This window comes from Typopeltis vanoorti, chromosome 10, assembly GCF_054136105.1.
Source record: "Typopeltis vanoorti isolate ZY-2024b chromosome 10, IOZ_Tvanoo_1.0, whole genome shotgun sequence".
Lineage (NCBI taxonomy): Eukaryota > Metazoa > Arthropoda > Arachnida > Uropygi > Thelyphonidae > Typopeltis > Typopeltis vanoorti.
This window is the reverse complement of record NC_143558.1, coordinates 86,221,570-86,237,179: the sequence shown is the minus strand read 5'-3', so window position 1 is coordinate 86,237,179 and position 15,610 is coordinate 86,221,570.

Here is a 15,610-nt window from a genome sequence, read left to right as displayed (position 1 = left end):
TGATAGATTACTTTTAAATAAATTTTAATACACTGCTTTAACTTAATTTAAATTGAAAGACATTAATTACAGAAGACGGCCATAAGAAGTAAACCATGGAGCATTAAGCACATGTTTTTTTGTTTGTCATTTTCATGCCTTTGTTGCTTGCCTCTTTTAAGTACTTAGATTATTCTAGCTGCTTGAGAAAGCAAAGCATTTGTGTATTTAGGGTTAGGTGTCATTTAAGTTCATCTTTAGGTTTAATGGAAATAAAAACAGCACAGTGGAGTAATTAAACCAGGGTTTCAGAGTGTTCCAGTATTCTACCTGTCACAGAGACATAATCTGGGGTACAACATAAACACTGTATTACCACATACAAACAATAAGCAGATGATGTTAGGCTAGAAGCAAAGTAGCCTAAGCAAAACAGTGGCTTGTGAATATTGTTCATGATTCTATTTCGTGTAGTTTCTTTTTCCACAAAAATTCAACATAAAGTTGAGTATTACGAATGTTTTTAGGAACAAATTGAAAGATTTTGAAAACAAAAACCAAACCTGAGAGACTGAAGAGAAAATCTGAATTGGTGAGGTATAGGAAAAGTAACAAGAACTCTGACAAGAGACATCACTGCAAATACAATGCAACACAAAAACAAAGTGGAAATTATTAGATAAAGCCTACAGTCCCAGGAGGAATTGCCATCTGTGTATACTGGTAGGTGGCCATGGTTATTTAGTAGAAGGTCTAAGAATTGCACTTTCTCTTATGTTGGAAAGTTTCATACAATCCTTTTTATTGAGGTTGATTTGGATAATGGACATGACTATACCATCATACTGCTAGATTTTGCAGAGGCATTTGATAGGATTCCACTTAGAATCTATTACCTAAGTTGAAGTAAATAGAGATGGACATGAGGTTGATGAAGATAAGAGACAGCGAATGGGCAGACATCAGTTGTCTCTTATATAGTAGAGATGAATCAAAGATGGTTTCCGTACTTAGGGAGCTTCAACTTGCACAGGAATTGATTTGGGGTGGGGGGGGGATATCTAATTTGTAAATGATGCTAAAATGGAGAGGACATTAATTGATAAGTGACATAGAATGAGCTCAAGAGATTACAAACTATGCATGACGTTGATGTATTAAGAAGAAAATTGATGAGGCTAGGAATTTGGTAATGATGGTGGACAGGATATTAAACTCAGAGTATATATATTGCAAAAGTGGACAAAACAGTTAAGAAAATCACTTAGATGTAAAGAAACACTGAAAAGATGAATAAGAAGGCTTGGATTTGTCAACATCTGAACTACTGCACACAGATTTGCTTGCCTGGGTTTCTTGCTGTGGATTCTTGGGTGAGTGCCCAAAATGGTGACGCATCTGTGGAATGCTCTTTATGAGGATAGGCTGTGAGGGATATATGGGTTTCACTGGTTGGTAAATAGATCACGAGGAGTAGCATTCAGAGGCAGTCTTTTTAGAATGGGGCTCTTGTTTATTATATTATATTGATGAATAGGCTATATGCATCCTATGTTATCTATAAAAACTACTGTTTTTGTAAATAATGTAGAATGATATAGTCATAAAACCGAAACATCACTAGGTATTCATACATTCAGTAGTATCTCGCTAATCCGAACCTCTTTATTCCGAACCCTCCAGTAATCCGAACTGTGGTTTGAAAGGGAAAAAAAAGTAGTAGTATTATTTTGTGTACAATTCTTTTTATTTAATAATTATTATTTTAACTATTATTATTTATTTTATTATTATTACAGTACAGTATTTTTTTCATACTGTCGATAGCACGGTCATACTATAGGCCTACTTTGATTTATTGTGTGTTCACGTTTGCTTTTTTACACTGTATTGTCGGCATGAATCACCGCTGTCGAGCGTCATGAAAAAAACTGTGGCCTTCCAGAATTTATGAAGATAACTACCGTGATACACAAAAAGCGGAAATTCAGAACGTGCATAATTTGGTTGGAATTATAAATCCAAATGTTGAAATTTCACAAACAGATGTTGCGGAATTGATCAGAGGTAGAACCGAAAGTGAATTCGAAATCAAATCAGATGCTGAAATTATAAATGTGACGCTACAGAATGAATTAGCAGACGATGATGACGATAAAGAATTCGAAGAAAAAAAAAAGTAAAACATGAAGCAGCAGTTGACATTTTTAATGTGTATAGTAAGCAGAATGATACGCCATTCCCCAAAATTTTATTGCTAATGCAGCTCCGAGAAGAAGCATTCGAAAAAAGTTTAGCTTCCAAGAAGCAAAAGAAAATCAGTAACTTTTTTTACAAAGAAATAAAAAAAATTTTTTTTTTTGTGCTGTGTACAAGAAAGTGATATTTTTTACGCAAATTAAGTTATGTACTGAACTATGCAATTTCATTAAATCAGAATCCTCAACAATCCAGGTACATACAAACTAAATTTTTTATTAAAATAAACTTGTGTACTGTATTATTTTTTAAGTTATTTACAGAATTAAATTGATGTATCATTAGAATCTGATTATTTTTTGTCTTAAACGCTAGTTATTGTGGCCTCTTGGGGGAAAATTCGCTAATCCGAACGAGCTCGGTTTTTATTAGTTTGGATTAGCGAGATACCACTAATTTACTAATTGCAGTAATTTACACAGAAACCAGTCTATTTATGTATAATATTTTCAAAAGCAAGCAGTTTTTATTACTTGAAATAAGATAACATTGCTTTGGAGATTATTTTATCCATAAGATAGTTAATAAATAATACTTGTACACAAATTTTGCTGAAACAGAATTGAAACATGCATGCCATGTTGACAAATTTGTAAAAACATGTGCTCACCCAAATATGGAAGGGACATGATACAGTCAAGCAAGAACATGATAAAAATAAAAGATTATCACAAAAGCACTTGACATTATTAATATTCAAATATCAGTAAACACAGTTAACCTAAGATACGTTCACAGGCACAAAATGGGAGATGTAAGATTAGTAAAACAATGTGTTTGAAGCAAAAAACATCACAAAAAAAAGATTTGAGTATAATTAGAAGAAGTGTATAATATTGAAATACAAGAACTGATTACTCTAAAGTAATCATGAAATAATATGTTAGAATGTCACATTTAGTGTATCTCAAGTGGTATATTAGTGGTGCTATACTCTTGTATCTAGTATATCACTTGAGGTATACACCCAAAAAGGACAGGAATGATATTTAAATTAATTTTAATTTTGGATTTAGCTTTGTATGTACATGAATGTTTACATGAAATCCAAGTAACCTTGGATTTCATTACAACATATCTCACTATCTTAATGTTTGGTTAAATCAAAGCACAATTTAGTTTCCAAGTCCAATGAGGTTTCATTTAATTTGTATTATATAGTCAGCTCTTATCTTAATGTTTGGTTAAATCAAAGCACAATTTAGTTTCCAAGTCCAATGAGGTTTCATTTAATTTGTATTTGTGTTATATAGTCAGCTCTTACTATAACAAACTACCAAAAAGTCTCAACTAGAGTTTTGTAAGCATAGTGCCAGTCAAAAGAAAATTTACTACAGCAAATTATAAGCTATTCCTGCAGTCCCTTACAAGCCTTAAGTGGTGCAGGTTAACATATTTCCTCTTGAACAATAGATTAAGAGCACAATTAATCTCATTAAAACTGAAGCCACAGATAATATATTCTAGCATTTGCTTGGAATGCTACAAGTTAAAAACGATTTTTAGTGAAACATCAACAATGATATTCAATTTTCTAACTTACTTGAATGCTACACTATACGACAACCATTAGACATTACATTTGTGGGGAAAAAAAGTATAAGTTTGAAATGATTTCCCCCCCCCCCCCCATATATTCTCCTTTAGTGCATCTTGAAACCATATTTTTATAATGGATTGTATTAAGTTGTCTTTTGTATCACAATTTAATTTTCCAAGTCTCTTTTTCACTATGGCCCACAAATCTTCTATTAGGTTAATGTCAGGAGAGCTACTTGGCCACTGAAGCAATTGGATGTTGTGATTTTTGAGGAACTCTCACTTTTTTTTTGAAGTGTGGCATCAAGCAAGATTGTTAGATGATGAGTTCTTTGTCTTTCTTGATCTGTGGGATTACTCTTTACTCCAATATTTTTATGTATTACTTTTCATCATACAGTCAACAGACTCATGTTAAACAATCACAGAACATCTTTTTAGGTTGGCAGGAGATGTCTTCTCAGCTGCCGATTTGCGAACATAGGGTACTCCCTACAAAGAAATGGCTCTCATCTGAGAATATGACCTTCCACTTCTCTACAGTTCAATCTTTGTACACGTTTGTCCACTGGAGCCTCTTTTTCTGCATAGCCTTCATCAACAACTCATTTTTTAGTCTGTGGTCAGTCCTCCCTGCTTCCAACAATCTTTGATGGACTTTCATGTCAGAAGCATTAATCTTACTAGCTGCCATATCTCTAAGTCTACAGCAGACAATCATGGACTCATTTTGCTTTTCCTAACTAGTAAGTGTAGTTTTCTTTTTTTGCCTACATTTTCCTTTTCTGTTAGGAAAAAAGGTACCTTAAAATTGCATTAACAGTACCCAAACGAAACACCACACTCATTGTTAATTTGTCTTTGAGTCATGAATGTGTGATGCAAAAGAGTAGAGATTTTTGAACACTAAAACATAGTTAAAACTCAACCAAAATAGTGTTTGTCATTACATTCATTCCCCCCCCCCTAAATCCCTTCTTTTCTTACATTCCTAATTTTTGTTTTATTATCGTCTTCTGTCCTTTCTGAATAAGTGTGCCTTGCTCCAACCAGATACTTCAAATAACACAGTCTTGCTATAAATACTATTGCAACTAACACCCCTGCACTGCTCACAGAATTGTGCAAGCTCAGTTCTATTAGTGGTGCTGTGCGCAGCCAATGTCTGCATGCTTATTAGTAGAGAGTTGTCTAGCTGTATGGATTAACATGCAGTGGGGAGATTTTGAGAACCATATAGCTCTAATAGCACTTCACAAGGTTGGAATGCTGCAACCTATTATTTTCAACATGCTAAAAACACTTGGGATAAGTAGGATGTTTGTGTATCAGACTTAAGCATTATAACATTACAGAAGACGTTTCTGACTGCCAAAGAACGGATCGATGCTGTGTTAGGAGGCAATGGATTGAAAGGGCTGTGAAGGCATGCCTCCACCATCATCTTGAGAAAACAAGATGACAGTGGAGCGGGAAGTGATGTAAGAGATGAACGTTTTGTATTAACTGGTGAGGGGGAGCCTATTATCGTTCTACCACCACAATCATGTGGCAGAGGCTGATCAAATCACTATCAGTAGACAGATATTCTTCTTCACAGATGAGAAAATTTTCACTATTGAAGAGTCATTTAATTGACAAAACGATCGGGTATATTCCCCAGATGGTCACACAGCACATGCTGTAGCACCAACGATTCAGTGATGGTTTGGAGGGTGATGTATCAGGGAATATCCAAGTTGCATTTCGGCGAGAAATGTCTAAACCTCCACCAAAGTGTATCATGACACCATGCTGGAACCTGTGGTACAGTCCCTGTACAATGTGTGTGGGAGAATGAGCTCATCCCCCCCCCCACACACACACACAGTGGTTGGAGGCTGAATGTGCCTGATCACATATCACCATTAGATTTGCCGTGTGGAAGTCTCAATCTGTCGGACTTCAAATTATGAGAGAGTAGCCTGCAGGAAACAGCAGCGCTAGCTTGAAGGTGGATTTGGAGCGAGCAGTGGCAGCGTTTCTGTTTGATGTTTGTACTGCCATCAATATGTGGCCTCAGACTTTGGGCATGCATGAAGGCAGAAAGGACATTTTGAACATTGAGTGCTGCTATATGAATGTTACGTTTTTGTATTGAAATATGTAAATGATTTATTGATGGATTAAAGGTTTATGCACTGTTCAAGTTATAATAGTATTTATGGCTAAGAAGACTAGGTACTTCTTTTCTTTCACAAGATGCCTAGGCGAATTAATGTGCTGTTGGCTATCATACAAAAAATGAGCTTCAAAAAGAAAAATGGATAGTTCCTTTTATAAGTGTGCCTCTATCCTTTATAAGTCATCTTACTTGTAAATATAGTAAATCAAATTGGACAGTATAATTACTGGCATTATTACAATTTGTCGAAATGCTTGAATTTCACAGGTAATTTACATTCATACCTGCTAAAATAGCTTCGTTCATTCAACCTGCTGATTTCATGCTACTTCATCATCTCATTGGGCATCAGATGCTGTATAGTCACTCCTTTCCTGTAAGGAATGACTATACATTCCAGTCCTTGTTAGGTGGTTCTATGTATGCCTTTTGGAAACGTTAACTCTATGAGGATCAGTCATTCCACACATCATCCACTCATCTCATTGAAGGTCACCCCCTTCCTCTTTTCCAGGAACTATTTTCGATTAATGTTTTGAGAAGTCATTCCATTGTGTTCCAGGTATTTCAGCTTTCTTCTGCCAGTATCTTTAAGGAACCTTAAAGTTCTGCCGATCTTTTCTAGCCCATCCATTTGACTGCCTTTCATAATGTATTATCCACAACAGTCTTGTGTAAAAAGCAACTGTCCTTTTCCTATCAGGCTTCTTTAGGCTCCAGGTTTCACATCCAAAAGTTGGTGTTGGAAGAACAGCTGTATCCAGAATTCTGAACTTGGTTCCTGTGGAATCTGCCCTTCCAGATTTTAGAGTGTCTGTTTTAGCCTAATCTTCTGAACAGCAATTCTTCACATTAACAAGGAATCCCAGGTATTCGAATTTGCTGACTTCATTTCCTTTGAGAACCATAATCTTTTTCTTGTTATGATTGAACTGAGGTCCTCCATTCTTACTGATCTCGTTAACTTTCTCAAGAATTTGTCGTAATTCTTCCTTTTCATTGCAAAGGAGTACTGTATCATCAACATACTTCAGATTACTGATCGATCTACCACCTATTCTAACTTGTCTTGAACTCATCCATTGCTACGTACATGATGTCAACATAGATACTAAAGAGGAAGGGAGGCATCCTTGCCAACATAAAACCAATCAGTTAATCCAACACCTGTTCTAGCTGTGACTTCCTGCAAGCCTGTATTTTTTTCCCCACTGCCAGGTAAAGGCCTTTCCCATTGCAGGAGGGTTGACCCACAGCAGGATTCGAACCTGCAGCCTTTTGGCAGGAGAGCAGATATGCTAACCACTTGACCAACCCGGTCGGTGTACAAGTTAACCTGATAGTGTGTTGGGGAAAACCAGTTAATTTCATATACTGAACGTAGTCCAAAGCTTTGGAGTAGTCTATGAAATACATTACCATAAGGAGTATTTCATAGACTACTCCAAAGCTTTGGACTGCGTTCCAGAGATCAGATTCTTTGCCTTAGATTACTGAAGTGATCTAAGGCAAATGATGTAATATCTGGGACCCTTTCCTAAAATCTGCTTGTTCTTCAGGCATTCTGCCATACCTTTGGACTCAATCCTATTTAGAATGATTTTTAATAAAATCATCCTTGCAATCTTTCATATCTCACTTCTTGTGCAGTAGTATGAAGACCACCTTTTTCCAGTCTCCCATATCCTTGTAATCAATCTATTAAACACATCCCTCCATTCCCTGGGACTTTATTGTTATGCTCTTTAATTGTTCCTTCAGCTTCGTGCCTAAGTGGCTTAAGGTTCCAAATCAAAATTTTCTTGGTAAGAGGGAACCTCAAAATTTTCCTTATCTTCTGCTGTACAATTCCTCAGAGTACTCTTCCCATCTATTTTTAATTTCCAGTTCTTTTGTTAGTACTGCTTCGTTCCCATCTTTGATGGCTGGTCAAGGATGCTCCTCTTGTCCTTTTCCACCCTCCATAAACTAAAATTCCATCAACTGATTCTGTATGACCTTTAAGAAGTTTATAAGTCTCAGTATGTTTTCAAAATCCTGATATCATTTTTAACACTCCCCACTGTATCATATCATAATCACAACAGAAAGCAGCAGACCAGACCTGTGCACCATAGTCCAAGTGAGGTCTTATCAAGGCCTCGTAAAGAGGCAAAATGACATCCTTAGATTTACATATGAAAGTTCGTTTCAGCATTGCACTTATCTTTTGTGTTGTATTTGCAATCTTCCCAGTATATAAAGTTGAAGTTACATGACTCCTGAACTTCAATTTCCTATATACTAACACTCCAAGATCACTAGATAGATTGGTCAGTTTCTAATAGCATAATCCCACCAATATAATACAACATTGGATATCTAATCATGCCAAAGTATATGACTTGACATTGAACTGACATTTTCCCATCCCCGCAACTGCAGCCTACTCAAATCATTCTGCAAGTACTGCATATCAGCTGCATTCCTGATTATCCTACCTATCTTCGTATCATCAGCTATATATCTCCTGTCAAATCCTTCCTGGTGTCAATAATGTACAGATTGAATAACAATGGACCAAGGACTGAGTTATTACCTTAAATCTTGGACTCGCATCCCCATATACCACTATTTGATATCTGTCAGTAAGCCATCCTTTTATTTTATCTAGGCTAATATTTTAAAATCCAAACTCATTTTCCAATTTATGCAACCGTCTTCCATGTTGTATTCTGTCCAAAGCCTTAGCAAAATTAAAAAGTATCATGGTGTACCCTTGTCTAGCTCAATGTGACATTATAAAATGCGAGCAAGTTGCTAAAACATTACCTTCCCTTAGAAAAGCCATGCTGTTTATTGCAAAGCAGAGAATCTGTCAACCCATTTCTTAAAGACCCCTAACCAACTTTTCCAAAATCTTCACCACCATTCCTGAGATACTGATTGGTCGATAGTTGGATACACTGGTGTTTGCACCACCCTTGCGCAGTGGAATTACCATACATTCTTTCCATTACAGCTGAACACTTAGCACCCTTGCTGATATCTCATTAGTCCCTGTTGCTGAATTCTTTCTCGGTTTGTGTAACAGCTCTAATATCTCCTCTTCATACACCTGAGTTTCTTCATCCATTGAAGAGGTAGCAGGGGACTCAATGTTGAATACCAGGTTGATAGCTTTTAGCAAAATCGGTAATCATTAATTCAACAACCTTTCCTGCATCTGCATTCAGAACAGTCATTCTTTCATATTCATTTTCTTTTACTTGCAGCATAACGATAGAATTTTGTGGGTTGTCTTTAGCTTTCAGAGCCAGTTTCTTTTCATACTCACATTGAACTTTCCGTACAACAGTTGCGACTCTTCTAGCCTGCTGCTTATAATTTATATAACGGACATCATCTTTGTGCATACAGTATTCCCTCCCTTTAACTGAAACTATAATCAAATCAAACTCTCTTGACCTCTAGTTTCTTGTCATGCTGCTTGAGGAAGTTGTCTTGCAACAAAAAGTTTAGTTTCATTCTCATGAGATATTAGTACTACTCAATCAATATTTGTATAATTAAAATCTTCCATTATGATTAGTCTTTTTCGAGTCCATTATCTCTCTTTGATGATGCATTTCTTCATCATTAGCAACTAATCCAAATCTGTAACAACGCTCCACTATATATATATATATATATGTGTGTGTGTGATCTTATTAGATTCCACCTCACACCAGATGGCTTCCAACTCACTGCCACATGAAATACTGTTACTTGTACTGCAATCATAGGTCTCAACACTAACTGAATTCAAGTCAGCCGATATCATTAGCAGCAAGTCGTCTCCTCTCCTATCCTTCCTAAAAATGCTGTGCCCTTTACACATGATACCAGTTATGTCTGATTCCGATGGCCAGGTCTCATTAATGCCTATAATCTGAGGTCCCAACATATTGACCATGGCAACAAACTTTGTTTCTGATACTCCTGGCATATGTGTACAGATATAATCTACTTGTTCTTTTGTGTACCTCTTGTCTGCATGACAGTTGGATAACTTGCAGATTTCAATTTTTGTTTAGTGCCTTATACATGTGGGCATCTTTGCACACGTTTGTTGGGTCCGAACACAAAGTCAGAATAGTTCTCTCTGCATAATCATATCCATGATAATGTCCATTCCCGTCATTAGCACAGTTACATAATATTGTTGCTCTTACACTCATTCGCACCATTCCTCCTATTATAATTTACTTTCCCCGACTGTGTTAGGTCGGGGAAAGTAAATCATACCAGTTATTACGTTTTCAGGATTCCTGATACCAAACGCATTCAAGTGTAGGCTGTGCTGTCCTTATACAAATCCAGTCTTACCCTCACACTCATATACATTCCTTCTACACAGCCTGTGCATTAAATCATTTGCCATAATGCCCTTAATTCGTTTTTATCACATCGAGGTAATATACTAACTATTTTCACATTTGTGCAATCTAAAATTTGTGAGATGTTCTCGTCGCAAAAGATTGTAGTAGAAGAAGAGCGAAACCGGTCAGGGAGTGTGTAATAAATGCTTTGAAAGTGAATCCGGAGAGAACAAATTACGTGACAGTAAAGAAGAGAATGTTCTCTTGGTGGCAGAAGTTCATGAAAATGTATAAGACCTGAATAAAGAAATTGCGCGCTTGCATGTAGTCCGTCGGACAGAGCACGAGGTTGAAAGGCTGCAGAAACAGCAAGAGATCAGTTAAACTGGAAAGAAAAAAAGTGGGGGGGGGGTTCGAAGACAAGAAAATTGTCAGAATAATCGAGGGAATGAATGTAAGCCAATAAGTATATATGGCGGTTCTGTGATAAAGGGAGTGCTTTATGAAACCCTACAAAATTTTGTTTCCCTGTTGCTAAAATTACTAATATTAGTAATGCTGTAAGAATACAGAAAGGGAAGTTGGAAGAATTAATTGTTGAGGCTGGAAGCCGAGAGGTCAGAAATATTGTATGAGGGATGATGTCTGAGTTGTAAGAAGCGAAAATGAAGAGCGACAAGTTGAAGTTTGTGAGTTTCTACGCTAGGACAGAGACGAACTGAGAAGGATAGCGATGATAACTAATGAACCAATACGCAGGTTTTGCAGAAGGAATTATATATATAGTTTGTGAATCTATGGTCTGAGTTTGATGGATGAAAAGATTTGTACAATGCGGATGGACTGCACTTAAAAAGATTCTAAGTTAGGTTCTAGAGAGAGCTTTATTCACTGAGATGTCAGCATAAAAATCAGGGAAACTAAAGCAATTAGGGCAGATGCAGACGAGTTGTGTGAAGGAACCGATTCAGTGAATGAACAAAAAATGTGGAATCTAGTCTCTCAGGCAAGAGTATGAAATGGGGTAGTCAATTCAGAATGTAAAGGTGGTTGACTGGTTGGACACTTAAATGGGTGCTACAGTTTCTATATACCAATGCCATAAGCATCAGGAATAAGAGGGATGAATTATTTGCATTGATTAGTGCAACCTTGCCAAACGTTATAGGTATTAGTGAGTTAACAGATAGAACGTGGTGGATTTATTACTTTCCAGGAGGACAGTAAGGAAAGCAAGGGTGGGGTACGGCTGCTGATAGTAGGTGAATTACAGCCAATACGATTAGATGGGCAGTTGGCAATTATTTTGAGTCAATTTGATGCGAGATCGAGGCCAGAGGACAAAATATAAAACTCATTGCTGCTATAGGGTGATGTGTAAGACAGGCATCAGCATATTAATGCAATTCGAGTAATTATGGGGAACATAATCGGGGACAAATTGGAAGGAGGAAAGATCGCATGGCAGGAAGGAAATGGAATTTATATGCCTCCTGCGAGATAAATACTTAAAGGAGAAGTGATGCAGGAGACTTTTTGATATATACCAGTTAATGGTGTATATATATATATAAGGCAGGCAATTATGATTCACTTAGGCTAGAAACAGTACCGTGGCATAAAGATCTGCAATGTTTACGGTGCAGGTGGATAGTCAGGGATATCTAGAGGAAACAATATCGTTGTATATATATATTGATGCACTTGTCCCAACGATAGATCAGTTTATCAATACCAGTACTGAAGAAGTTAATGCCCACACCCAGTAACCAACATCACCCCTCCTGATGAAATTCCTCATTCGTAGGTAGGTATTCTTATGGTACAGTTCAGATGTAGTTCGATGTCGAAAGCTACTCTAGAGCCTCCTTTGACACTTCATGCTGGTCGCCGTAGAAACGGCGAAGGGGATAGTCACTGACGACATGTTTGATAGTCTAGGATATGGGTGCAGTTATAGAAAGGGCTATTTGCCATATGTAGGAGGCAGTCACATATGCCCTGGTTCACCATGATTCTGTTGATAGTTGTTCATAGTCTTCTAGGAATGATGAAGCCGGGCTGGTGGCTGCAGGGTTTTTTTTCACAAGAGAGATATTTGTTGGCAAGTTCGTAGTCCATTATTGATTCACGTGTTGTGAGTTGAAGGTGCTGGGCTAGAAAAGGTTCTGGTTATGTCCAAACAATCAGTGCCTTGACTTCCACTAGGGGGATTTATATAAAGGTTGAGTGGAGAGGTAGTAGGGATTTATTTGTCATTTTCTTCAGTTCTTTTAGTGAGACTTGTCTTTGTATTGTATATTTGGTGGGGGTAGGTTGGAAAGCCTAGCCATGCAGAGGGGTGGATTTCAAGGTCTCACTTTTCGTGCTCATGGTTATGTTCAGTTCGTAGTCAATATTTGTGTGAGCACTTTTTTCCCAGACGGGTGCACACCACTCTACAGCAAAGTAAACGAGGGTCAGGCCCGAGATCCTAAGTACCTTGGCTCTGCAATCCCTGCTAGTTTCACTTAGTCTTGATGTTTTTTTTGTTTGTTTGTTTTTTCGTTACAAATGCGATTTTTGTAGGTCAGACTTCCATCCAGGTTCACTCCTATGCATTTCCAGGCTTCATGAGAATCATGCATGACTGGGCTGCCACAGAAAATTAGATTGAGTTGGTGGTTTGTTTGCCTCCTTGTTAAGGTGTGGACACTGTTTTTTTTAGAGTTTCGCTTTAAGTACCACTGCTCAAAATATTTCTCGAGAATCTCCAATTCTGTCCTCAAGGTGCTCTCCAGAGAGTTGAAAAAAGGGGAGTGGTGAAGTATCGCCATGTAATCAGCATACATATATATGCTTGATCTTGTTGAGGGAATGTCCGAGATATAGATATTAAATTTAAAAAGAGTTGGAAAACAGTGCCCCGGGGCAATCCGTTCTGAATGAATCTGGGTCTGCTTTTCCTTCCTCCAATATGGACCCGAATTCTGTTTATGAGCATGGATACTAGGAAGTGTAAGGTTGCTTTGCATTTATGATGAATCTGAGCTTTGAGCGTCTGATCCAAACTGTATCATGGGCTGATGTCAAGTAATGAAGGAAGCTTCAGATTTTAATTTCTTTTGGAACCCAGCTTCAATTTGATTTTTTAAAGCTAAGACTTGATCACAACAGTTTCTTCCAATCCTAAAGCCAGCTTACTCTATAGGGAGAGCCATCTCGATGAGCGGGGAGATCCTTTTATCTTATTTTACCACAATTATCTTAGTTTCTCGCTAGAGGGCTGGTAGTTCTCCATTAGAGATGACGGCCATGACTTTCCACACTGGTCAAGGTGATGAAGAAACTCAGGGAGAAGGCAATCAGCTCCAGCAGCATTGCCATTCTTGATATTGATATGTGATAGGGCTACATGGATTTCCTCTGTTGTGATTGGGCTACAGAGGTCTGAAGTTTCAGGGCTTGAAGCCAAATTCTGTCTCAGGGCAGTTAGTTTCCTTTCTGGAGGTCTTTGGCTTGATCTTAGAGGTTGAAAATAAATGTTTAAATAAATCTAAATATTTCTTTTGCGTACCTGACGTAAATGAATGCTTTACGTTATTTACACACACATGACTATTTAAAACATTATTTAGACATTACATGCATTCTGCAAGTGATAAAAACGACAGCGATTCACTATATGGCGGTGGTCCGTAACGTAACGTGTTGTACGACTGGGCATGCATGTATTATATTATTATTAGACCTCCCTGTAGTCAATAACTCATCAGGGGCGAAATCTTCATGTTTGCTACACAAGCTCATTAATTGAGAAAGAAGTAATATTTATTTGTTAATAAATGCATGCATTTATGAGCATTCCATTTAGGCTTTTATTTTTGTAGACAGAAGATGTCTTAAGCTTGCGTGGCAATAATTGAGCTGTGCATTGTATCGAAGGCCAATGCTTGCACGTCGAGTGAAAGCTACCTTGGCTTGCTTGGTTGTAATAGCTACCAGGTCCTCGCTGCAGCACTGTGATTTCATGCGCACGTATAGCCATTTCCGCTCTCTTCACATCGTCTTAAACACAGGCCATGTGCAGTCAAAGTAGCTCTAGTCAGCCTTTACAAGTGTGCGTGTTGCTTGGGAAAATTAAGTTACAAGTAACTTTTTATGACGATGTTATTGACCAGTTCATAAAGAACCATAGAGTAGAATTTGTATTCAAGTAACTAAATTGAAAAGGATAGAATATCGTTTGTAAAATAAACGTTGTATTTGTATGATTAAATGTACATAAATTTCTAAATATATACAGGTATCCCTTGCTTTAATTTAATTAATGCGCCTTTAAGTTTACCAAATTTCCACCAAATATGACATTATGGCTACGATCCATGGATATGGGCGTCATTGCAACTTTCAAAGCCTATTTTCTAAAACAACATTCGCAAAGATAGTAGAAACAACAACGGGAGAAAATGCGATTACGCTTCAAGAATTTTGGAAAAAGTTTAACATTAAACACGCAAATTGAAAACATTCATGATTCGTGGGAGCAAGTGTTTCTAGCTGCATGAAAGCTGCTTGGAAAAACTTTTTGCCAGAATGCACTAATGACTTAGGTGGTTTTCAAAATCCTGTGAACAACGTGGTTGAAGAAATCGTTGCATCTGGTGAAGACCTTGGTTTTGATGCAGAAGCTGTTAAAGAATTATTGAATTCAAAAGATTTAGGTGACAACGATCTTTTTGAAACTGAACAACTATGCGCATATGAAGACAACGAACAAATGGAATGTAAAGATGAGGTTCAAAAGGAGAAAAAAGTCAAAAAAACTGGATGGAACATTTCACAGTTTAGAATCTCTTAAGCAGCAAATAATGGATATTTATCCAGATGTTAATCGAAGAATGCTTGTTTGCCGAGGTCTAGAGAGAGTCGTTTTGCTTGTTATTGTAGAATTTATGCTGATAAGAAAAATAAAACTGCTAAACCACTTTTGATAAGTTTCTTTTTTTTTTTTGATAAAAAAATTTCAGTAGCGAATGTAGGTGCAAGCATTTATTAAACATTTATTTTGCATTCATTTTTTTATTTTCCTTAAAAGAGTGCCATGTAAAACTAATTAATACAATAATCTATCATGAAAATTGTAATTTTTACCATTGATTACTATATTTGATTAACGAATTTTCATATACACAGTAACATCGAGGGATACTTGTAGTTTTAAATGGTCAGTAATTCATTATTCTGCTAATCTGACTTCAATCACACCTCTCACTCCCTGAATGATAACAAGAGCAAGCATGAATTTCAAGACCAGCATTCACCCCCGTCTTCAACTTTGTTAACATGG